At 32.3% G+C, this 27,152-nt stretch overlaps 1 pseudogene; it reads right to left on the bottom strand.

Annotated features, from left to right (window-relative positions):
* Window positions 1–3,179: 3,179 nt before the first annotated feature.
* LOC124372831 overlaps window positions 3,180–27,152 on the bottom strand; it is a 37,903-nt pseudogene continuing 13,930 nt past the window's right edge.

The following is a 27,152-nucleotide window of genomic DNA, read 5'->3' as shown; positions in this document are numbered from 1 at the left end:
TCAACCTAATTAAGTATTTTACCATTTTTAGAGCTCATCCAGAATTCCATGTCTCTTTATATGTTGGGCGTTAAAAAAAATTATAAGTAAAAGATTGTACCAAAATAAAAAGTGATAACATACATGTATTTTCCATGTTTTTCTTCTTTCTTTAAAATATAAAAATGGTTAAAATTAATTTTGAAATTTTAAAATAATTGTGGCATATACATATATATAATCTTTTTTTACAGATGTCTTATATAAAATGTGCTACAATTTGCAGTTTTTATTTCAATATGATACTTTAAAACATGTGCAGTTATTTTATAACTTTAAAAATATGTTTTTGCAAGATTGAATATTTATTTTTTGCAAAACAAGTGAACAGCTTCAGCTTTGTCATTAAGCTGATACATCACATACATTCTAGCACTGAATTGTGCAACTAAACTCCTAACCTTACAGAATATAGAGAATCCATAAAAACAGGGATTACAATATACAGTAATTCAAAGAAAACTCACATGAAACAGATCCCATGTTCTTACGAAGTTCTGCGGTTACATACACTTATGGAATCAGCATTTAAAATGTTGGCAAATTTAGTGCAATTAAAAAATTATTTATGCTAAGACGCAGAGTGCCTCTGAATTGTATGTACGAATTTTGTAAACCTGCAATCTAAAAAAAGACAACTGGAAAATGTCCTTCCTTGTTTTAAGTGTCTGTTCTTTGTGCTTTCTTAACCATTCATACCTCAGTAACAGTTTGAATGGTTTTAAATGGTGGTTATCAGAACAAAATATGCAAGAAACTAAAAACTTACTCTAGAAATACAAAATGTGTATTACTTTATTTATTTCCCCCATCATTAGAAGAAAAATCACATTTAGAAAATACATAGTTTTAAAATAAATTTAGATTTAATATACATTCCTTTAAACTCTCACCCAAACGCAAGACATGGATCGGTATGGGTAGCACACTGCCACTGCACTACACAGATGGCCAAGCTCTATTTTACTGACTGAAACAATAAGTGTGCGATATAGTGGCAATATTTTGAACTACTATGGGTAGTTTTGCAATAAAGAAACCCTTCTCATTGCTTCAACATTCGCTAATATTGAACCAAATTATAAATAATATAATTGACATCAACAATAACAGAATGTGCTTGTTTGCTTACACAACATAGTTTGACCGAGGGAGGCTGGCAGAGCAAATTAATTGGGTCTGGTAGCACCATGAATACCTGAAGTAAATGTGACTGGGAGAGGGATATAATAGATTTTATGAGAACAGTTGTTAGTTATAACAAATTTGTCACAATACAATCCAGTAAAGTTCTGTACACATATTGCTTTACAAACAGGCCATTATTGTGTTCTATTACAGAACGTAAAGAATCAGAATGTACGAGGGTCTTCCAGAAAGTAAAGAACGATTGCGCATCACGGGCGGCGCAGTTCCCCCACCACCGCGGTAGATAGCTTGTTCGTTAGCCACACCTTCTGCCTCAGTGTGAGCTGAGTAGCGGTACCGTGAGGTCATGTTTGCGTCTCCTGTGAAAGTTTAAAATGGCGGCGATAATTGAAAATCCCGCCAAGTGTGAACTGTGTAGTGTGATACAGTTTCTGAATGCACAGAATGTTCGACCTATTGAAATTTATAGGCAAATTAAAGGCAGTTTACGGTGACAATGCGATGAACGAGTCATCAGTGAGAAAATGGTGCATTCAATTTAAGGAAGGTCGAACTAATGTGCACGACGAGGAACGAAGTGGAAGGCCGTCACTCGTTACTGACGAGTTGGCAGCGAAAGTTGATGGAAAAATTCAACAAAACCGTCGTTTCACTTTGAGTGGTCTAGTGGAATTTTTTCCACAAATTTCAAGGTCGCTTTTGCACGAAATAGTGACTGAACGTCTTGGTTATCAGAAAATGTGTGCTCGTTGGGTGCCTAAGATTCTTACTGATGTCCACAAGACTAAACGGATGGGAGCAGCTCTTGAGTTTTTGACTCAGTATGACGAAGAAGGTGATGCGTTTCTTGACCGCATCGTAACGGGTGACGAAACTTGGGTTTCCTATCGAACCCCGGAAACAAAGCTCCAGTCAATGGAATGGGCATCACTCGAATTCACCAAAAAAAAAACAGGAAAGAAAAACCAAATTTGAACACCAGGAAATTGATGGCAACAGTTTTTTTTGGGACCGAAAAGGCCTAATCCATGTGGAGTTCATGCCGAGAGGCGAAACAATCAACTCAGAGGCCTACATCGAGACCTTGCATCGGCTTCGCCGCGCTATTCAGAACAAACGACGCGGAATGCTGTCGTCGAAAGTGGTGCTGATCCACGACAATGCTCGGCCCTCATTGCAGTGCACGAACCAAAGCAGAACTCAATTCTTTCAAATGGCAAATCTTCGGACACCCTCCGTATAGTCCAGATCTGGCTCCGAGTGACTATCACTTGTTTCCAAAGTTGAAAGTGTTTTTAGGCGGAAAAAACTTTTTGGGTGACGAAGACCTCAAAGAAGGAGTAAAAACGTGGCTTCATTCCTTGGCAGCAGAACAGTATAACGTCGGTATAGAAAAACTGGTGCCACGCTACAACAAGTGCCTTGACAGTTCCGGCGATTTTGTAGAAAAATAGAGTAAGTTTATAAGTATTTATAAAATAAATTTTCATGCTGTTATCTTTTGTTTTTATTGACTTATAACAAAACGTTCTTTACTTTCTGGAAGACCCTCGTATTATATATGGTGGAATCAGAATCAAGACTGGGGAATTGGTTTTTCGCCAATTGGAATGCAGGATTGAAAAATTTGTAATCAGTCTGTCAAAACTAACATATTGAATGGATATTGACAAAACGTACCTTATAAGCATTACTACCTTAGTTTTTACATTTGTTTACAGTACACATTTACGTATTTATAGAATTGACATTACCATCAAAATATTTTGCTATTTTGTATTGATTCTGATGGAGAGTATAACTGTATGGAAAATAATTTTGTTAAAACAAATCATTAAATGATTATTAATTTACTTATGTCTTAAAATTGCATTGTATGGTATCGTTCAGTGATTAGTGTTGAGATCCTGTTTGTTTGGCCCACTTTCAGATTTTTCTAAATGACTCACACTTGCCTAAAGGTAAACAAGGAAAGAAATTATAACACAAAATAATAAAAATTATGAATGATTATAAAATTGTAGATAAATTCTTAAAATAAAATATTTGTTGACTCTAGTGTACTTTTACTGTAGATTCAATTAAATTTGGTTTTTATTTATTATTTCAGTCTATTTTATAGTAGAATTGAATATTGAAGATTTGTTGGTCTTTGGAGAATTGCATATGACACAACTGACCTGAAACATAACAATATTTGATATACATATTTATATATACATAAGCTGCTCAATATGAGGACTATAAAAAACATCTCTATATATTAATGGTTTCAAACATTTCAGACAATGAAGAAATTAAAAATTTTAAAAAATTCTTATCTTAAGAATAAAATGTAAAATGAGCGGGAATATTGGTCGAAAGAGGCTAGTACAGTTGAATGATGGGGAGGTTATCCCTCAGTCAGTGATAGCTCGTTAATAAGGGCTCTGGCGAAGAGCCCCAGTAAAAACAAAAAAATAAAAACAATAAATAAATAATATTTACATAATAAACTAAAAATATGAAATGAAAAAGTGTCTATAAAAAATTAATTGAAACCAACAAGTTGTCCATAGTAAACTATTTGAAGTCAGCATTTCCATCACTGTCTCAGCTGTCTCAAGGCTCAATGTAAACCAAATGGAAATAGATCTTGACCAACAACGGTTAGGCATCCAATTTGCATATATTTGAAATTAATGGTTTTGCTGTTTTTGGGGCAGTGCTCAGACTGCACTGCACTGCCACTGACATCTATGTGTGTTAAACTCTACTATGTGAGCAATTAGACATATACAGCATACCCGATTATGGTAGTGATCTTTGGTACTATTTCTATACTTCTACTACACACAGTATCAGTAATAAAGGCAGGTATTTAAGTTTAACAAGCTAATTCACGCATTTACTCAGTTTTGGCAAGCCCTGGAAAAGATATTCGGCTGGACCTCATCATGTCCCGCCACCATGTCCCGCCGATGTCTGTTGACATCGTCCCTTCAAATAGACGAGTGGCTAGGCTCGACCCAGGCCCCAGTAAAATTGTGAGAGAAAAACTGTTCTGAGTATGGGCCTGAATGTACATGAAGTTTCAAGGTTTGCTAATATAAGTCCGCTTGATTTATATCCATCAGATTTTCAGCAAAAAAGATAAGGTCCAATACTTTTTTTACAAACATCATATTTATCTACCACCTATATATTCATATTGTAATTGTTCTTTTATCCAGTATTATACTGTATACTTTTATTATTCTATGTTGTAATTTTCATTTTGTAATTGCATTGCCTAAAGTGGAAACACAACCTGATATGTTTTTTCTTTGTATTTATAAATACATTTTTATTCATATACTCCTTAAGATGAATCAATTCAACCTAAATATTTTTTTGTCTAGTCATGAATAATACAATGTCCAAAATACGTGATTACCGTAAAATTGATTTAAAGTTTCAAAATTAAAAGTTCATAGGAGCCATGTACAATCTCCCTCCAGACTGTAGTATGGTCAATTCAGCAACCATTGGTAGATGGTCTTCATTAATTGCTGTTGGAAGCAATGAGCTATGATTACACCAGGGAAGACTTTCCAGTATAGTTGGTCATCGATCAGATGCCTCCAAGATATTTTTGCCATGTACACTTTTAGTCAGTTCAGTTATCTCAACTGCCTTATTTTTCCTCTTCCAAAGAAAATCTTCTAACTTTTGCTTTAGTTTAGAACCAGATTATTTGCAGTACTATTGAACCCATATTAACTGCAATGTACGACTGTATTTCTGTAAGTGTCCTGGTTCTGGAGAATAAACCACACATATTAATGATTTGCTGTATCCAGTACGTTAGCTTGAAAGGTCACTTACATATATAATATGAAAAGAATTGGTCCCAGAAACAGTTGGCACACCTCTGGTCACAATTATTTTGCTAGATGTGATATTTTGGATCATATTGTTTTTATTTTAACAGATAATGTTCAGTTGGTGCGATACCTCTTAAACCATATTGTTTGACTTATATTTTCCACCTTGCATAATAACATTTTCATAGATTAGACTGTTGAAAGCCGTGCTATAATCTAGTTAAACTGCAGTTGCTGTACTAACTTGATCTAAAGATTCAATAAGATTTTCTATATAATCTGAATTACAGCTGATGTAGAGCATCCAGGCATAAATAAATCCATGCTGTTTCTTCTGGTATAAGATTGTTTTGTCATTAGGTAATGCTTTGTGAAAGGGATTTTTAAACAAATTTAGATAGAATCAAAACTAATATTGGTCAGTAATGTTTTGTTTTCCTGTTTCATCCATCTTGAATTTTGGATAAACTTTTACAACTTTCAAGATGTTTGGAAAAGAATACCTGAGAAAAAATATTGATTTATTATGTCAGTCTTATGATATGTGAGTTCTTTTCAAAATGTTCTTATTATTTTAGAAGATATTTCATCAAAGCTAGTTAGTTTTTTTACTGCAGGAATGTGTTGATTTAGATAACTTTTTCGTGGGTGGCGGGCCAGAGAATAAGAATATTATAGCAATTGTAATGTAGAACTCCTAAATCAGGTATACTTGATACAGTGTTGGTCAATGATTTTTGGGCTGCATTTGTGAAATAACAGTTAAGTTGTTCAGAAATTTTAAAAGGATCAGTTGTTCTTTAACCATGAATGGTTGCTTGTCCTTTAAGATGTTGTTTGGGGCATCTTTCACTACTGATCTTTCCAAAGCTGCCTTATTTTTTGTTAAACGGTCAATATATGAAATTAGAGTTATTTTTTTTTTAAAGCTTTGAGGTGGAAATAATATAATTTTGTTAAGGACAGCATAAGCTTTATTTTCAACACTTCCTATTATTTGATAAGCCTTGTGTGTGCGTTCAAAAATTAATTTTTTCTAATGGCCTATGGATAAAAATGGATATATATACTTTGACAACAAATATTTTAAGTATATATGAAATATTCATAATGAATATGTGTTATTCGGTTTTATGTGGACTGAGTTATCTTCTATTTATTACATAACAAATTATAAATTTATTTTTATTAAATAAATATAAACTATAACGAAGACAAGATGTATATATAACTCACAATAAGTTGTAGAGGTGGAAGGCATTCTTCATGAAACAAATGATGGCAATAGAATATCACAATATTATTCTTTTCATTTACATCTGAAAAAGAAGATAATTTAATTAATAAAAGTTAATTTTATTCAACAACTTAATAAACAGACATTTTCATTTTAACTGTAGTCTATGTGAACTAAAATCCAACTTGAAATGTATTAAAAAACTGTATTCAGTAAGAATGCATAAGGAATGGAAAACATTTTTGATACCTAGGTACTATGTTACTGATAATAATATCTTTATTGTCCACATTAATGTATTACAATCATTAACAAAGTCTAAGTACAGCAGTTTTAACTGAAACATGCAGTCAAAATATAGTCCATGGTGACTAATTACCTTAGTATACTAATAGATTAATAAAACGTAATAATCTACAGCCTAAAAATTAAAGTTTAAAATGTAAGTAAAGATAAATTATTATGGAGCCCAGAAACTGAAATTAATTAATTCCTATTCGAAGAACAGACCAATGCACTTTGTAGAAGGTAGTCTTTTCAGATAAAATATACTAGACATCAAGTCAACATCTTAATAAATAAATAACTATAAATTAAACTAATATACAATATATAAATATAATTTAAAATGCAACAAAAACTAACAAACAACTACAAAACACAATAAGAAAACAACCTAACAACTTCTCTGTTAAAATACATTAAAAAACAAAAGATTATTATAACTAAAAACTTATCTGTTAAAAGTGCTAAAGTTTGTGAGTATTTTTGGACATTTTGAACCCTAATGGACAAAATTAAATAAAAATAGAAAAGGAGATAAACCCTTTTAGGACCACAGGTTCTCAGATTTTTCATTTCAAAAGACCGGCCAGTTTCACAAAAATTGAAATAGTTTAATACAAACAAATTTAGCTTTAACCCATTGGCTACCAATGACATATATTTCCCGTCATCAGTTAGGATGAGCGTAATTACCGATGATGGGCACTGCCCATCAAGATAAGTTTGTAATTTTGGAGTAGAAAAATATTTCTGATACTAATTATTTTGGCATTTGTCTATACTCTTATATCAATGGTCTGTTGAAACATAACCCTTTTGATTTTGAAGCTGGTCAACTCTATCAAAATCGATTGTTGTTTACCAATTGATCTGTTGATTGTTTGATTTGATTAGTTGCCATCTAAAATAACATCATGGTATAATGAAGTTGCTGTAAAATGACGTCTTTTCTGAGAGTTTTAGTGGAGAACATATTCAATGAAAGTAAAAATGATGTGAGTGATGGTAACTTTGTTGACAAAATTTTGAATGAAAGTGACTATGAAGAAATGGCCTAACATTCAAACTTGGGAGTGGCCAAGGAATGCTAATGAACCACATAATTTTATTTTTAGTGGTAGATCTGGTATAAATCCAATTGTAGCTAGACAACTAAACACTTAAAGTATAAGATAATTAAAATACAATTTTATCATGTTATATAGTCGTTCAATATTTTTAATTGAAACCTAAGCACCCACACAATGATTTCTATTGGAAAATTAAAACTTACACCCTCTGAGTGATACATGTTTTTACCTATGGTGATGGGTATATTTTGATTAAATGTGCGCATGTTAAAAAAACATTTTTTTTTTAAGCAAAAACTGTATTGTAATATATTGTGTTGCATATAATTTTATTCTGTACATTCTAAGGAATCAGAAAATAATACTATAAGTGGACTTGCGCTAATATGATGACCCATTGTACTCTGCTGAATGTTCAAATTTACTTTTGCAAAAAAGTTTTTTTTTTTCAAATTCTCACAACCAGTACTTTATTATACAAATAAAAATTTAAAATTTGGAATAGCCATTTTGTTCACCTTTTTATGTACATTCAGAAAAACTACACATGTATGGCTCAATTCATTAAAAAAACTCAATCTATATATACAATAATGACTATGTACACCTCTTTTTCTGAGCAAACTTCACTGTGATTCAATATCAATGAATCTGGTGTATAAGGAAAATTCTTGAATAGGCCTATTTGGATTAGGTGTATCATCTTCATCACTATCACTATTATTTACAGTATGATGAGAAATATCTACTTCAGAAGATTGGAACTTATTCTTTACCGCTGCCAGAAGAATAATCCTCTAATGACACATCTGAATCAAGTTCCGGCACATCTATATCACTAGTATCTTCCAAATCACTTATTTCATCATCTAAAAACATCTCTGATTTGATCTGAGCCTAAATTGTTATCCATTGCCACTAAATACAGCACAATTCAAAACAATAACACAGCAGACACCATTACTGTATGGGTGTAACAACAGCAGAAAACAGCTGGTTCAAATCATCAATATATCTATTAGATTCCATAGAGAATATAAAAGAAAATTCAGAATTTCATGATTACGGCACTATATCAAACAGTAGATTTCAACGAGAATTGTTGAAGGAACTAGCGTTGCAAAAAGCGCTTACATAATAGTAGCGCTCACGACGATATCACCCGGGCGGACGATATAATCGTCGCGGCTGATACTATTATCACCGCGAGGGTTAATTTAGTACCTGAGGGTTAAAATATTTGAATTTTAATTGGTAATTGGTAATGGATTACCACTAATAGATTTATTGATAACCATTTACAAGATATACTGAAATGATTTTTGTAAAATTGTTACTGGCCCAAAAACTATCTTTTTTTACAAACATTTATTTATAATGTTAAATAAAATTTAAATGTCAAAAAAGTTAGAGTTAGATTTTAATATGTATATATTTATTTATGGGTTAGTTATTAGAACACTGCATATTATTTCAAATTTGTTAACACAAATTTACCGAAATCTAAAAGAATAATGGCAGTAAATACCTGAAATTGTGAATCAATAACAAATATTTAACACAGGCATTGACTAACTGTTATCTATGTTTGAATGTATTATAAATATTTTTTATTGTGCTTTATACTAAAAATAATTAAATAATTGGAAATCTACAAACTTACAGATCAAATTTTGTATAAAACAAGTAATTATTCTTTCAATTAACTTATATTATCCAAAATAATAAATAGTAACTGTAAAAAAAACCGTCTAAAACTCACACACACACATATTAATTATATCTTACCTTTAACTATAACTTTTCTATGACAAGCCCCACAGAAGTACTCATCTGCAAAAACATACATTTTTAAAACTTCTGAATGAATATTACATGTGAACTTGGTATTTGTTTAGGATTTATTTATTACAAATTATTCGGTCTTTACAAGTCAGGAGACAAACATTGAACACATACCAACAAACTCACCATCTATTAAGACTCCTCTTTGTTGCATGCATACCAGGCGTTCATGAAGATTGAAGTAGTCGGAGACCAAAATCTTTTTACAACCTTCTTGGACTGATACCTACACAAAAATCCTTCTAAAAAGTTAAATCATAAACAACCATAACACAGGACCATTACAGAACAAAATTTACTAATAGTACTTTGCTACTCGGTATAGTATTTCATTTGAAGTCAACTTCCACATACCTGGGTAAGAATTGACCACATTGAAATTAATTAAGATGCAATCAAATGTTTTAACCCTTCCCACACTGTAGACGGATATATTAGAATGGTAGACTGAACAAAATGCCAAATACTCAAATTTTACTTTATGGCACTTGTTTTACTAAAGACACTGCAACATTAAAATAAGTAAGGCTACAACACACACTACAAACACTGCTTTGTCGGGAATATTCACAACAACCAGAGATTTTAACCCTACCACTCCTAAAGTATTATTTTTTATGTAAAGAAAGGCATAATCTGGTAAAAACACATTTGAAGCAGAAGGGTTAAAGATAATGATTTTTAAGAATGTTGTGTGTGTGTATATATATATACATACACATTATTTGCTAGCACAACATTCATTCTTCCATCGCTATCAGACTAGATATATTGTCCATGTATTAATGTTATGTTTGATTGCACCTTAATGTACTATTCAACAATTTTAGTAATTGACGTAACTTCTTAATCTTTCCAGGGGTATTGATATCTTGAAATGTTATGAGATGGTGTTCTACAAGAGTTATGTTTTTAACATAAAAGTAGTTATCAAGAGTAAAAATCATAAAAATAAGGAAAAAGTGTTTCAAATATATACTTACTATAGATTAAAATGGCACAAAAAAATTTTAATTTAAAAATTTACAGATCACCTAAAACTTTAACAATAAGGTTTTAAACTTTTTTCAGATATAACTAAATATTTAATTTTGTACTCTGAAACTAATTATTTTGATTAAAATCCATTTCAGCAGTAGATGTTGAGAAACGTTAAGTGTATGCTGTTTGTTTTGTAATTTATAAACCAATGTGGAAGGAAGTTGGTAGAAACCACATCACCCTATTTCAAATGCTCTAATACACTATTTATTAGGAACGTACACAATTGGCAAACAGCTACAGTTATAGTACATGGCAACGGTGGCTTAATATTTATTTGTACTAGGTACCTTAAAATCCCAGGTATAATAAGATGTTTTATTATATTACAAACAGTAATTATGATTTTTGGATCTAGTAGAAATAAATACTATATTACCTGTAAATTGTAGTCCTGCATCAATTTAACTAGAGAATGTTTTAATCCAGGAATAGTCATTCCACTGTCTATCCTCTGAACTAGTAGGCGGGGATCTATATAAGTTCCTATCCTTTGTAGAAGAAAAGTTATAAAATCTGAAAACAAGAATCCAAATACGAATTATTTACTTTTAATTAGTTACATTTATTATTTTCCTTTTAGATTTGAGAAGAGCTGTGAGCCAGAAGGCTTGATGTTTAGAGCACTGGATATTAATTTCTGCATTTCCCCTTAGCGTGCAATGAGCTTTAAATAAATTTGTTTGAAGTTCTATCTGAATTAAGATTTCTGAAGTTATAGGAATTAAAGAATTAAAACTGATTTGCATTAAAAATAAGACATGATATAATTTTGAATTTATTGACAAAAATTTACAATAAAAATACAACATTTAAATCGCAAGTAAACTCATCCTAAAGTCACTGTACACAATGTTCAGATGTAACATATAGCATGTAATTCGACTAAGATCTCAAGAATTGCCTGAAGAAGAATTATCATCCCCCCCAATAAATGATTTTATTCCTTTGAGCAGTTTAACACTATGTGGATGATTTGTTCACATTATTTACCTGGTCTCTTGAGTGAACAGCTAATAAGATCTTCCCAGAGGTCTGGATCATCGTGTTCCTTACAAAAGGTGATGGCATATTCAATATCACCTAACTGGTGTGTGATTAGATTCAGAGCCTCTTTTGTATTACCAATTCTTCCTGAAACAATAATTTGGTTTCTAATTTGATGCATTTTTATTCGATTTAGAATTGGGTTTTTTATATTACAAATATTGCTTATTTGTACAAAATTTTAATTTTATAACATTTTACAAAACAAAACTGTGGTAGTATGCAAAGAAATAACGATTATTCTATAGGAAAATTATAAATACAGGTAAAATATTCAAACCAAAACATTGTAAACATATAAAAATATACTGGAATGTCATCATATTCATATGTACATGATCTCTTAAACCTAGTATCGTCCAATGAGTATAGTTGTATGATTCAACACCTTATCCATTTAATTCATTTGACATCATGATGACCCATACTTAAATTGTGGCCAAAAGTATATATATATATATATATATATATATATATTTTAATTGCACATAAATAATGTACAATGTCTACTTTAATAAAAACAAAATTTTCATAAAAACTAGAAAAATTTTAGAGTAAAACCAAATTTTTACCAAAGTTTAAAGCTGTTGTACAATAGTTAATGTTTTCAATCTTTATCTCTGGTGTCAATTTATCTATTATTTGTTTGTCTTTAAGTGTCAAGTTAAATCATTTGACCTGTGAAAAATGTATGATTTTGTATTTCTAATCATTTTGCTACCCTTTTATTTTGACCCTCATAAAAATTAGTGTAGTTAACAATAGGGAAAATTAACACATAGTGCACATTGGAATCATCTAGACTAAAATAATACTTCATAAATCTAATATCTAGATTAATAACTTAACAAATAAACTTCTGAATCTAACATATTTTGTATTACTTTAACATGATAATAAATTGAACTTCACGTGTAAAACAAAATTTGTATATAACATATCAAACAATAATGGAAAATACAACAAAATTAACAATAATATAATTATAAAATACTACCACTAATACATAAATATTTAAGAAATTTCTATGTTAAGTAATAGTTTAACCCTTCAATACAGGTATTTTCACTAGCCACTAACTAGGGGTTAGTCAGCCTATAATCACTGACATGAATTAGCTATTGGTCATTGCTATTGCCGTATTTCCAAGCTACTTTTTACAACAGTAAAAAATATCTGTCAAAATTAATAGAAAAACTTATGACATTATGGTTGATTTATAACGGTTTACATTATATTACATAAAAACACAATTTTCATAATTAGACTAGGCCTAACAAACCCAACAACAACAATTACGACAGGCTATTTTATACTTATTGTACATTAAAAAATATTTACACTCCTACTATAATCTGTACTGACTAAAAGAGTGATATTTTAAACACTGTTAAACCTGAGCTGTTCTAAACAGCAGTTAATATCACGTACTATAATGTTGAAACTATCACTATAAATCACTAGTGGTTAAGATAATAGATGAAAAAATGTTGTAGTAATAATGATAAGATAAAATTATTTCTATCCTCTATTGAGAAAACTAATTATTTGAAATAGTTCTGACTGCCGCTAACAGTATTGGGATACTGTCTACATTAAAATTTCACATTCTAAATTTTCGAGTTGGCCAACTGAGATTTTCACATGAAACCACAACGAAGGGTTAATAATTAATAGCAAATATTGATAATAACTGAAAAAAGAATATTTAGAGATATTAAGAATTATTTATTGGATCTGACAACCATAAAAGTATAAATAATTTTCAACAGTAATATTGTAAGTTTGATCTGTTACTGAAAACAGTGGACTACTAGCAGTTCAAAACTTTAATAAATAAATTATCTATAGTTTTCATTAAAATGAATATTATTACTGAGTTTAGTTTCATTATTTATTAAAGATTAGGTGTCTATATCTTGATGGAAAATCTTGTTGTTTATTTTTCACTTTCTTATTTCTAAATATTCAATTATTTGTTGTCTACTTGTATAAATAATTCTGAACTATTCATACTTTACTATTAAATTCCATATTTCATTTCAAGGTTAATTGATTCTATCTCTAATCTAATGATTTTTGAGGAGGTAACAATCTCCCTTTTATCTCAATTTTTCCCATCCTCATGGGCTATTGACGAATGCAATGATCTATCATCAAAATAAGGAGAGTCAATACAAGGTTGACAGTACCAATAAAAAGTGCAATGGACTCAGATAGTATAGTGTTTCATAACATAATGGGAATAACTTTATTGAAATAAAATCTTGGAAAAATCAATCAATAGTTATTACAAAAACATTGAAAACTGGACCATCAACTAGTGACTGATAAATAGCAAAATACTTACCAAGTAAATACACCATCTCGGGATAGAAACACCTGTCCTTGCAGATGTTGAGGGCTTCTTGTATTGGGTAATGGTCACTACGACGAAGCAAGGCCAGTAGCTTATCTTTAGCAAAGTCAGCATATAGGCTAACAAGTAAACCATGATATTTTTTTTGCTGCAGACCTATCTTTTCTTTGGTCCAGAGCATCCAAATACTGAAAGTAATAAAGTTATTTTACTACATTAAAAATGTTTATGGCTAGATTTGTAGGAATAGAAATGGTTGGTGAAACAATAATGTTTTCGGTTTTAAACCAAACAACGAAATTTATGATTTTTTCGCTATAGTTGTGAATTATTTCCCATAGTATTAGTATTAATGAAGTAAGCCTGTATATTCTGTTACCCGATAGAGCAGATGTTTTGTTGCTAGAGAGCCTGGCCACCACGATGTCAGGGGGTACCTCCCCGCTATCCAGCAGCGTGATAGTCAGGTCAGCATTCAGCTCCATCAAGTCTTCTATCATGTTGTGGATGACTCCGTACAGGTTGTGTTTGGCTATCAGGTCAAACACTCCGCTGTGACCTAGCCTGGACAAATGTAGGGATGATGATAAATTCTCATATTATAATTACAAGCGGTACATCCAAAACCAACAGCTGCCATGGATAATGTTCATGACAGGTTCATGTACACATCAACAAGAATCAAATTGCAATGTGAAGGCATACTTTCACAAGTTGGTAGGTTTTCACGCCAATTGCAGTTCTGTAGCTTATGTGCATACTGTACTGAGTTTTTAATTTTGTACCATATATTTTTTAAATTTATAAGTATACAATCCCTAGCATGATAGTGATGATGAATAAAATGAAAAGATTTAGTTATGAATCAAACTTGCATGATACAAATCAAGCATTTTAGTGAATTATAAAGAAAAGTCAAACATAAAATATGAAACAACTGTCTTACTTGAGATACATCTGGAGAGCTTTATCGTATTTGTTGTCGTAAGAGTAGAGAAGAGCTAGTGCCTCCAAGAGCACAGACTTGAACGTCTGCTGACTGACCACCAGCAGATGTTCCAGGGTGGCATTGACTACAGCAGGCACGTTGTACAACACTGGGGGCCACTCCTTGATCTTACTCAGGAATCCCTAACAACATAAACATTCAACATCCAGTGCAACCTTAATTGATCTTCAATATTTGACAAGGATCATCCTAAAGTTTGGCTGTTGTTAAAAAAACTAATGATATGGCATTTTTAAAGTGTGGATTTAAATTTCTTAAAAATTAACACTTAAACAATTTCCTATATTGTTAAAAAAATATAGTCATCAACAATAAATGCTATTTTCATCTTCTTGTGGATGATTTTTATGGATAACACTTCAGTCTTGCCATAACTCTATGATTATTTTTCCAACAAAACAAATATTACAGGTTTTATACCCTTATCCATTCCAAAAAAGTTGAAACACAACAAGCTGATGTTTGCTGTCTCTGTGCATACTTATACAAGAGAACTCACCATCTAGTGTAGTATAGAGCCATAATTTGAGAGATATAAGCCCTTCATTTTTAGATGATCTTCCAAAATTCATATGTGGAAAGGTTTGTCATTGTTACGATATCTGACATTGTACTTCTTAGGCTTAAATGGCCAGTGTGACTACCTTCTAAATTTCCAGGTTCGCTCTGCATCCCCCTTCCCCCCTGTAACCCCTCTAAATCCCCATTTTTCCCCTTTCCCTTTTCTCCTCCCCCCTATTTTAGTCTTAACTTCACCTCTAATAAAGACATTTTTCATTTGATTACAATGTTGCTAACTCAATCACACTCTTGAGATGTTTCAACCTTGCTATGGAGAGCAATCTTCAGTCAAAAGATATTCACTAAGGATATAAAGAACTGTACATTGAAAGGTTTAGTACTATGGTGACTGGACTTATACTATTCTAAAAGATTATTTTTTACCTCCTACAGTAAGAAAACTACATGTGTCACTAAATACCCATTGTGTATATAATTCTCCTTATACAATAGACTTGGACTGTTATTAATACAAACATGTTCACACCAATATTTTTAAATTTAGTAAAACACAGTGATTATCCTGCTTACAATAGTTACTTTATTGGTTTGTCATTTAGTGATCCACTATTACAAAAAATTCAGCACCTTAAGTGGCCCATACACTTGGTGGATTGATATTAGCAAGACATGTTGTGATGGTCATACACTTAAAAATGTATTTGTACATTGTACATAAAATAGTTAAGATGTAGTCAAAGATGGAGATCTTATGATTGTACAGTTTTCTTTTGACAGAACAGTTACATTTCTAATAGACTATAATTTTGGTGAATACAACTTTGGAATTCAGAGTCACCAAAACTTTTACATCTTGGAGTATTTTGACATTTCCTCCCAATTTAACTCTCAAGAAGTCAATTTTCTTTTTAAGATTGTTCTTAGTCTCAAGTGATTAACTTATCACTATATGCTGGGCACAAAGAACAAGAAAATACTGCCAAAACTGTGAGTGCAAAGAGCAAGAGGTGGCGATTTCCATCTTAGGCCTTTTTATATTTGCTTGGTAGCTAGTACGCACATTAATTAAATATTTTTTTATTAGTATTCATTATTATTGTCTTCACATAAATCAAGAATATATCAAAGAAATATTTTATTCAGAATCATGCATTAAAATATGCATATTTTAATTAACCTACTTTTTGATGAGAAAGATGACTTTCAGAACAAACTCACATTTCATTTTTGTAATAATATATTTAACAACATTAAATATTAGAATCTCAAAGAATAAAGCCAATATTAATTAAACGCTTTTTTCATAGAGATTCTATACAACAATTGATTTATATTAATTTAAAAAGATGAAGAGGAATGAAAACAAACAGATATTTTTATCAAATGGACTTTAGTAGGCAACTGAAAGGATTGCAAGCAAACATACCCAAACAATTTGGTGAGTGATAAACTTTCTTGTTATTACAAAAATACCCTATCTTCAATTAAGCCAAAGAAACTTTAATGTCGAAGATAAAAGAGCATCAGGCAACTAAAAGGTCTTGTACAGACTAAGTTTTCATCTGAGACCTCCATACCTGAATCTGAGAGGTTAGTGTCATAACCCATTACTTCTGAGATGTGATTTCAGATCTTAGTTTGGGCATACGATAAAATAGTGATCTGAACATAAACTGAACTTAGCTTAGACTTTTGACATTTAGACAAAAATCTTTAATAGAAGCTGATAATTATTGTTATGTAAAATAACCTACCTCTGGGTCTGTTTTTAGGAACTCGTATAACACCATTTCATAAATATAAGGTTCTAGAGGGTTACTGTCAAGTGGTAAATAAGGACTGACTGTCCTCAACTGGTGCACTCTAGCAAAATTTGAGCACTTCTTCCTCCCACAGCCTTTTATTGTTACCTAAAATTAAAAATAACAACAACTGAATCAAATCATTTACATACATTAATGATGAATTGGTTTTCATTCTCGAATACCCAATATTAGTACTAATGAATAGTGAAATAGTTTACTTCTAATAACAGCATTTGTAATTTAAAAAACTTCTAAAATTTACAAATTAAATTTATTTGACAGATTTCAGTAGAATTTGTTAGTGTTTAACCCTCCAACTGATGACCGACGGTTCAGACGTTCATTGATACAACTTGTGAACTGATAAAGATGACACAAACATCAGTCAACTTTCCGCTATTACATAAAAACCATTTAAGTTATACAGACATAACTTGCACCAATTGAATCCTTTACTCATAAATACCAATTCCTTATACATAGTTTATATTTGTAATATCACTCATTGTCAGCTGATATTGATCCAAAGCCCACACAGTGTAGAATAGAATAGAATAGAATATATCTTTATTGAACATATTCTTAGAGAATAGAACAAAGGTCAGTGTTTATGTCACAATCAGTGTATGAGTCAGTGTATGTAAATTACAAAGCGCTTGTCCTCCACTGAAGGTACTCCTGGACACTGTAGTATGGATGCTCCAGCAGCCAGCTTCTTAAGGAGGCCTTGAAGTTCTTCTCTGGAAGCTTTCTTAGGTAGTCAGGTAGATTGTTAAAGAACATGGCTCCTTTATACGATGGTTTTTTCTCGAACAGAGTCAGATGATGAGGGTCAAGGAGGAAGTTGTTTCTATGTCTGGTGTTGTAGGGGTGGATGTCGCCAGTTCTTGCGTGCCCTGTTTTTGTGGCAAATAAGATCGTCTGTAGGATATAGAGTCCTATGATCGTCAGTATTCCTAGATGTCTGAAAGCTGCTCGGCATGAGTCCATTGGTCCTAATCCACTTAGAGTCCTGACAGCCCTTTTTTGTATAACGAGCACCCTTTTAAGATTTCCAATTGTCGTACCTCCCCAGGCTATCAGTCCATATCTGAGATGACATTCAAATAGGGAAAGGTATGCTGTCAAAGCTACTTGAGGGCTACTGATTTGTTTTATTCTTCTCACTGCATACAGGCTACTATTAACCCTTCAACGCGTTTTGCCGTACTAGGTACGTCATGACACTTTCACTTGAGATCGCGTTTTGCCGTACTGAGTACGTCATGGAGTAGTCGGTTATTTTTGTAGCTGTAACAGACAACTATCGAATGTTTTCAATGAAAAATGTATACCAATCGAAAGTAGAAGATTCAAACTTTCGATTAATTGAGTCGATATCTCGAAAAATCGATCTTTAGAAAAAATATCTGAGAAATCAGCTGCATTCAAGACGACGTCATTGCCGTGCACCCGATCGTTTGTCGGCTTACGTTTGTTGTTGTTTACAGTCATTGTTAGTGTGATGGTTATGTTTCTACTGACATATTTTTGTGTGTTTTATGTTCCTTTGTTTAGTTATTATTATTAGTTATGCTTAGTATTAGTTTTACAAGCTAACTATATGGTTTTGAAGAAGGAAATCCCGTTTTGACAGGAACAATTTGTTGTGTTTTACAAACATGAGTCGGGAATGTTTTGTAGGTTAGCTAGCTTTTAGGGAAATATTTTTGCATGTTTTAGGGAATTTATTTTAAAACTGTTATCGGTTTTGTAAAATATTTTAAAATCAATCGAAAATGAGTAATCTTGAAGGACACCTAGTGGAAAGAGACAGTAAAATTGACAGACTTTTGAACCTTGAATCAGATGAAGATTTCGACGATGGATATGACAATGACTTTGCTCAAGCTGAGTTTGAAGTATTAGACTTAGGACAAAATAGTAATGATGATATTGAAAATAGGCTAGGTGAAAACATTGTAATACAAAATGAGTTCAATGTTGTTGAAAGAGGAGGAGGTGATGCATACCTAAATGTAGGCCTAGGCTTACCTGGTTTTTGAATCATTGTAAAGTTAATAAACTAACCTAAAGTAGGTTAATTTTGTTTAATTTGGCTAATTCTAAACACTAACAACATAATAACAACAAAATAATTATAAACTTGGGTAATTTGCTTATATTATTTATAAAAACACAAAATCTCTAAAAAACCGCCAGAAAAATCAACGCAGGAGGGGGTATGACCATGAAAAAAAAATAACGCGTTGAAGGGTTAAGTTTGTGGCAGAGTTGATTGATGTGAGGTTCCCATGAGAGGTTTTGATCAACAGTTAGACCAAGGTACTTTCCTGATTTAATTGTAGTTATTTCTGGGAGCCCGTCATATTGGTTTGGGTTAGGTGTAAAGACTAGCTGTTGGGTCTTTGAGTCATTTAAGACTAAATCATTGAGGTGGCAGTATTGCTTAGCCACATTGTATGCAACAAAAGAGTCTATATCTAGCTGAGATTTGTTCTTATTTGCTAAAATCAAAGCTGTGTCGTCAGCATACATTACAATTTCACAGTGGTTTTGGAGATAATTTGGGAAGTCATTTGTTAGGAGAATGTACAAGACGGGTCCAAGCACGGAGCCTTGAGGTACTCCTCTGCTTACTGGTATTGGCTTGGATTTTACTTTCGTCACAGTGTTTTTCTCCAAGTAAGTAAGTTCTACTACTTGTTCCCTGTTGCTCAAGTAGCTCTTAAACCAGTCAAGTTCTTTGTCAATGACTCCAAGAGAGTGTAACTTTTTCAGTATGAGTTCATGGTCAAGGCAGTCAAACGCTTTACTAAAATCCAAAAATATGCTTGTTGCAATTTTTCCTTTTTTCCAGATTGTCGATGATTTCTTCAATTAGTTGAGCTATTGCTGTTGAAGTTGATCTGTCTTTTATAAAACCGTGTTGTCTAGGGGTGAGAAGATCGTGCTGCTTGAGGTGGCTCAGTAGTCTATTTAGTATTACTCGCTCCAGTATTTTAGAAAAAGTAGAGATTAGGGAAATTGGCCTGTAGCTGGTGGCTTCATTTGTTGCTCCACATTTGAATTTCGGATAGATTTTTGCGAATTTTAGTTCATTTGGAAATATTCCTTGTGAAAGTGATTTATTAATGATGTGAGTCAGTGGGGTGATTATTTCGTGTTTGCACTGTTTGATCAATTTTGATGAGATCTCATCCTCCCCTGCTGATGTTTTTGCTTTTAAAGAGTCAATGATTTTTCCAATTTCTTGTTTGTTGGTTTCAAAGAAGGCTAGGTTTGGTGTTTGAAGTGTTTGGTTGTTATTGTTTGGTGCTATTACAGGTGTCGTTGTTCCATTTCTGAGGGTGTTCGGTCAGCGACTGTAGCAAAGAAGTAATTTAAATGATTGGCAATAGTTATTGGAGAGTCAACGATTTCTTCCTCTATTTTTAGGCATTCTAGTGGATTTTTTGAAGATTTTTCTTTTCTTTCATTATTTATTACATTCCACACAGCTTTTGATTTGTTGTCCGACTGTTCTATGAATGAAGAGTTGCACTGTTTACGAAGAGTTTTGAGTTTTATATCATAACATTTTTTCCTTCGAGCTGTTTCTTTTTTGTCATCAGGGTGGCCAGTAATGATTTGTTTATTCAGTGCTTCTAAGTATGATAATTTTAGGGCCTGACTTTCATTGTCCCATATATTTTTGTAGGGTTTCTTTTCTTCTTTACTATCTTGAGTGGACATGCTATGTTCAATGCAGTTTGAAAAATTCCACTAAATGCTTTATAAGCAGTTTCCACATTCTCGGTGAGAGTGACTTTAGTCCAGTCTTGGGATTCCAGATTGTGCTTCAATTCTTGCACTGTTCTTGCATTAAACTGTCTTCTTTTTGTTTGGGTCAGTGGCTGTTTCGTAGAATCTGTGAGAATCGTACATAGTTGGGCCGTGTGGTCTGAGAGGCCTGTCTGTGTTATTTTGGTAGCTATTTCCGTTTCTTTTATGTTCGTGCATATAAAATCTATAGAGGTCTGGCTATGATTTGTTATTCTGGTTGCGGGTAGATGAAGTCTGCTCAAGCCATGGCTAAGGAGCATTTCATCCAGGTTTCTTCTGTCATTGCTTTCAATAAGATTGTCTACATTCACGTCCCCCATCACCAGTACCATGTCATTAATGGCTACAATTTTGTCAAGCTCAGCTGATAAAATGTCTATTGCATTTTCTAAGTTGCTGCAGGGTGGTCTGTAGATGCTTAGCAGTTGTAAAAATCCTTGTCTCAGCTCAATTTTCAGGAGCATCGTTTCACAAATGAGTTCCGATGTATTGCTTGATATTGATACTACTGTAATCTTGTTTTTTAGTCTTAAGCTAGCAAAAAACAGCCACTCCACCTTTCCGGTGTTGCTGTCTGGTAAAACCACCTAGTAGACTGTAGCCAGGGATTCTTGTGTTTTCCAACTTTTGACTACTTAAGCCGTGTTCTGTAAGAATTATTAAGTCTGGATTAGAGCTGTGTAGGAAGTGTGTCAGTCTCTCGATTTTGTTCTGAAGGCCATCAATGTTTTGGTGAGCAATGATAAATTTGTGTTGTTTACTTTTTCCTGTTACTGGTTTTAATATTTGTACTATGGTTTCACAATCTTTGTCTTGGTTTTTTCTAAAAAAAGTGTGTTGTTGGTTTGGAGCTTGACCTAGAAAAGCTGTTGAGCATTGGTTACTTGCCTTAAGTGTTATTTGATGAGTTGTAGAACTAATTTGCATATTCCTTTTAAAGAATTCTATGTGTTCATTAAAGAAATCCTCTGTAGTCTGACTTGAAGGCCTTATGATGGCTGTTATAGGGGGTGATAGTTTCTTTGTAAAGTTTGCAGTACTGGTGAAAGAAGGATGTTCTTTGTTGCTGTTGGAATGAATTGGTTGGGCTATTTCAGGGATGGGCTCACTGGTAGGGTGCTCAGCCTGGGAGATGGATGCTTTCGTCTTCTGCACTTTAAGGGAGGCACTATATTTGGCTTTGGGATTAGTTTTGTGTTTGTGCCTTGGTATTTTCCTTTCAGAGGTTTCTTCTTTGCCATTTCTAATTCTTAATAAATTCGTGATGGATGCTTCTAAGCTTGAGAATTTCTCTTCAAGTGAAGTGTGACTTTTTTTAAACTGCCAATTTCTAGGAGAAGGGAGGGTGAGGTGGAAGGGGGGAAGGAGGAGTTGACCTGATCAGTAGAGAGCTCAGTTTGGGTTTCTACATTGCTATGTTGTGCTGTTGTGTGATTTCCATAAGATACTTGCGTTTTCAGCATTGCAATTTGTTTCTTTTGGTCTTTAATTTTTATTTCGTACTCAAATATCACTTCAGAGAGTTTTTTGTCATTTTCTTCAAAAATATCCTGTGCTTCAATCATGCATTGTTTTTCTTTCGTTAGCTGTGCTTCAAGTTCGGATATTTTTCCTTGTAGTGACTCCATATTGGATATATGTTTTGATTCATTGTATTCCAGCTCCTCTATTTTGGCTTCAAGGCTATTTAATTGGGCTAGCAGGGTACAATTTTCTTTTTTAAGAATATTGTTTTCATGTAAAAGTGCAGATCCTATTTTAGCTGCCATTATTAAACTTTCTTCACTATTTTGCTCCTCATTTTCAACAAGACTTTGTTCAAGTTCTTTAAGTGAGTCACATTGGGGAGTCATTTTGATGTTTGAAGTCTCATTTGAAGAAACAGGAGTGGATTCTCGGTTTTCATGTAGGGAGTGAAAATCCACACAAACTGCTACATTTCCAAGTTGTTGAATGTGTTTTGGTCAAGTTTTTAAACTCTTTGTTTGAAAGATTAACACAGTCTGCATGGAACCACTGTTTGCAGTTTCCAGTGCACAGTATTCCTTTGTGTTTCACTCCAAGCTCCACATGGATATTTTGACATTCTGGGGTTTTCTGGCACCTGTTTGTCAATATAATGGTTCTGGAGAAATATAAAGTTAGCAGTTTTTTTAAGCTGGGTTTGGCTGGCTCCTATTGTCAATATAGTGGTTCTGGTGATGATAAAATGGTAAACAGTTTTTTATTCTAGCTTTGGCTGATTGCTGTTGTCCTGATGAATAAAATAATGGTAAACAGTTTTTTATTCTAGCTTTGCCCTGATTGCTATTGTCATGATGAATAGAATGTTGTATTAATACTTAATTAGTAAAAAAAAAGTGTACAATTTTTGTTTGATTTTGAGGAGTAATCTAGTTCCTTGTCAAGTAGAAAGATCCAGACAGCCTAAACTAGATAGGTGATGGAAGTCAGATGTAGATAAATAACAGCAGAGTGGTTGGTGCCGTTGTCAGTTGCACAGTCAGCAGCTCAGGGTCAGTGCTCCAGTGTCACACAGACAGCAGCAGTACGGTAGGTCAAGTGAGGAGTTTACTGATGTTTGCACAGTCAGCGATGTTGTTGTTAGCACCTCACGACTACTTGTCATACATTGATATATTACCACACAGTTTCAAAGTAGGTCACCGTATGACGCGTGTACTGTTCCATATGGTATGTCTAATTTTTATAGGCTTGTGCATTCATGGTATAAATTAAATATTTTGCAAATATCATTAATAATGATAAACAATTGTTTTGTAGTGAACGTTTATGCTTAAGATTGATTAATTTAAGTAGCTTGAAATTTTTGTTCCTTGAAAAAAGTATTCTCGAGTTCTTCTAAGTGTAGTTTTTTGGTAAATAAATGGACTTACAGTTTAAAGATTGTGTTTGTTGTGAAGAAAAGTAGGCATTTTGTTGAATTTCCCACTTAAATCACACTTTAAAACTGGATCACTTTCATGTAGAATGATGGGTGTCCGCCATGTTGGATTTGATTGTATACAAGTGACGGACTACGCAGTTGTTAACAGGCTGCATCCTTGCTCAGCATTGACTTTTTTTTAATATATGAAAAATATGCTGTGCAAAGACAAAAACCAATGTATAATTTTGGGAGTTTTTTATTATCAGTCAGAAGGTTAAGTTATAATTTATTTATTTACAGTTTTTATTCGTTTAATATCCAATAATTAGTTGTACATTTTTTACAGATCACTTAACTGAGCAATTTTTCATAACTACTTGCAAATTTGGGTTTTTGGTTAAAAAATACTGATAACATTAATAGAACATACATAGTTTACAAACCAGAGCTTATTAAAAAAAAAGATTTATATCCAAATGCTACTAATAACCAATAAACTAATAATGGTGAATGGAAACAAAACAATGGCCACAAGACATGGCTTGTTTCATATGACCTCTGCAATTCGCTACCATATAACTTTCACTTTTAGAGCTTCAGAAAGGATCATTTTTATTTTCCTCCACTAATTTTGACCAACTCCACTTAAACAGAAACAGAATTGAAGCAGATGTTTTACAAATTAGATACTTCAGAAACACTGATCAAGGTATGTATGGGAAAAACCCAACTATCAAATAGACGTATACTAAGTGAATCAAATAGCTTATAATGAAATAACTTCAGAAGCCATTGTGATCATTTGTTCAATAACTTATAATATTCTATTGTGAGTCAAACGTATTAAATATTATAATGCCTTATAACCTTGATATTTATTTTGAAACACCTTGTACAAGATTAACTTTTATTTCAGTTGATACAGAGGTTTGACTCAATTTAATCTTGGAAAGTGGAGTAAATGTCATAATTATGAAGAGAACGGCAACCTTCATATTTGTAACAGGTTTGTTTGAAGATAAGAATTGCTAGACCTCTCATTTCAAAACTTTCACCACCTGAGCCACATCAATGTCAGTCAGTATTGTTTGTATGTATTTATTAGTGAATAGAGCTAAAGTTCTTTTTATTCAAATCCATTAACATAATACAAAGATCAAACTTACATATTATTAGTACAATTCCTTAATTGCGTAATTTTCTGCTATTGTCATCAGTAATTCCAACACTGAACTGGCTGTAATAAAACAACCCAACAGAGTCTTAGGTCAACGGTAGTAAACTTTAATTACATGTTCACCCTAATTTTGAGTCAAAGAATTGTGACAGAAGTCTTGTTTGAAAAATATGATTAAATACCCAACCAAATGATGTTAAGTTTCTGTATGCTTTTGAGTAAGTAAATGATGAAGTGAGTACGAACAAGTTTTAATGTTTTTCTGAATAAACAATAATAATGAGAATATAGTTCATTTAACCTTCCATTTGGCTGACACAGTGTGTCAGATTTCAAACATTGCATTAAGCTGAATGTGAAATGGAGCTTAACTCAATATTCACATTGAATTAAACCTTTCCACCATAGCTATTGTATATGTACAATAACAATATTGGAAAAATTAAAAAGTGTTTTACATCTTGTATAATTTTATGACTTAAAATAAGGTCATAAAGTGTTTTAAGTTTAAAATTATTTCTACATGGTTAAAATTAAGATGGACAGCACAGCCAGGTTCTGAAAGTTCCATATTTTTCACATGCCCCTATTTAAAGAAACTTGTGTGTAAGATACACTGTTTTAGTATTTTATAAGGAAATACTTTACAAATATTTTAATCATTAATTTGCTAGATTCCCAATCTATTTTTAATTTTAGAAAGGATTTTACCTCTAATACACACCTAGAATATCATGACAAAGTTTAGCAGCTTCCTGGTACTGTTCGAGGAAGAGCAAGTGATCAAGGTACGACTGCCCAACGCTCAGTTTAGTGTGCCTTTGCAAGTCTTTCTCACTACTTGTCACCGCTTCCATTGCATCCTCAAACTTACTGAAAAACCATAAATCATTTTAAACACAAATAAATAAATTACCACCTTCAAAATTATTTTAAAAATTACATAAAATTTATTTTAACAACCAGCACACTATGTTGCTTATTCAACACCCATTAACTTTTTTATGAAAGATTGTTCACTCAGAAAGCTAAACTGTTCTCAATCAAATCAAGATGGGGAGGATATCATCATTTACACTGAGAAACACAATTATAACACTAGTCTGGTTCTCACTTACCAGAATAACTTTTATCAACACTATACAGATTGCCTCTTGTCTAATTGATTTCTTCATTTGTCATAAAAGCATTTTCCTATAGCTGAACTTAAAGTTATCACCTAAAATAATTTTTTACCCCCAAATTTTTACACGTCTTGAACATTGGTTGGTCTTTTCACGTTGGTTAACATAAAATTGTGAAAACATTAATAAAATGAGAAATATTGCAATATAAACAGATTTAGTCTTTCTCTAAGAATACATATAGTGAACTAAATGTTTTGGAATTAAGAAGAAATTAGGCTACGCTAGAACTTACACAAGGAACCAGACTCCAGAGAGTCACAAATATATCTGACAGACTGAAAAAGTCTTAAGGCAGCCGATATCAATGTTACAACAATGATGTTTGCAACAAGCTGATCATGTTAAATGTGAACTTTCATTTTATAACAACCTTTTCTTATCAAATATGTCCAGTTGAATAATGTAAAATAAATATTTAAAACCAGTTTATTATTTAAAACTAGAGCAAGATTTCAATTATCAGTTAAAAACCGTAGCTAATTAATATGAGAAAAGTAGCAAAATTTGCTGTTTAAAATCCTTAATTAAGAACAGTTTCTTCTGATTTTGTGGCTGGAATATTTTTATTATAATTTTCATATAGAGAACATTGGAAAAAATATAAAATGACTTGTTTTGTGACATGTGCAATATTTTAAATACTAATAATTTGAAAAGAATAATACTTACAAATGTTCAATGAGCCAATCTATCCTATCATCTGCATCATACGGGCTTGCAGCGACTATGTCCTTGGGGCTCACAATTAGATAACAATTTTCCTCTATTATACATTCTGTAATAAAAATAATACGTTATATTAGTTTTTTCCCTTTTAATT

This window comes from Homalodisca vitripennis, unplaced genomic scaffold, assembly GCF_021130785.1.
Source record: "Homalodisca vitripennis isolate AUS2020 unplaced genomic scaffold, UT_GWSS_2.1 ScUCBcl_4161;HRSCAF=10170, whole genome shotgun sequence".
Classification (NCBI taxonomy): domain Eukaryota; kingdom Metazoa; phylum Arthropoda; class Insecta; order Hemiptera; family Cicadellidae; genus Homalodisca; species Homalodisca vitripennis.
This window is presented reverse-complemented; position numbering and strand designations above follow the sequence as displayed.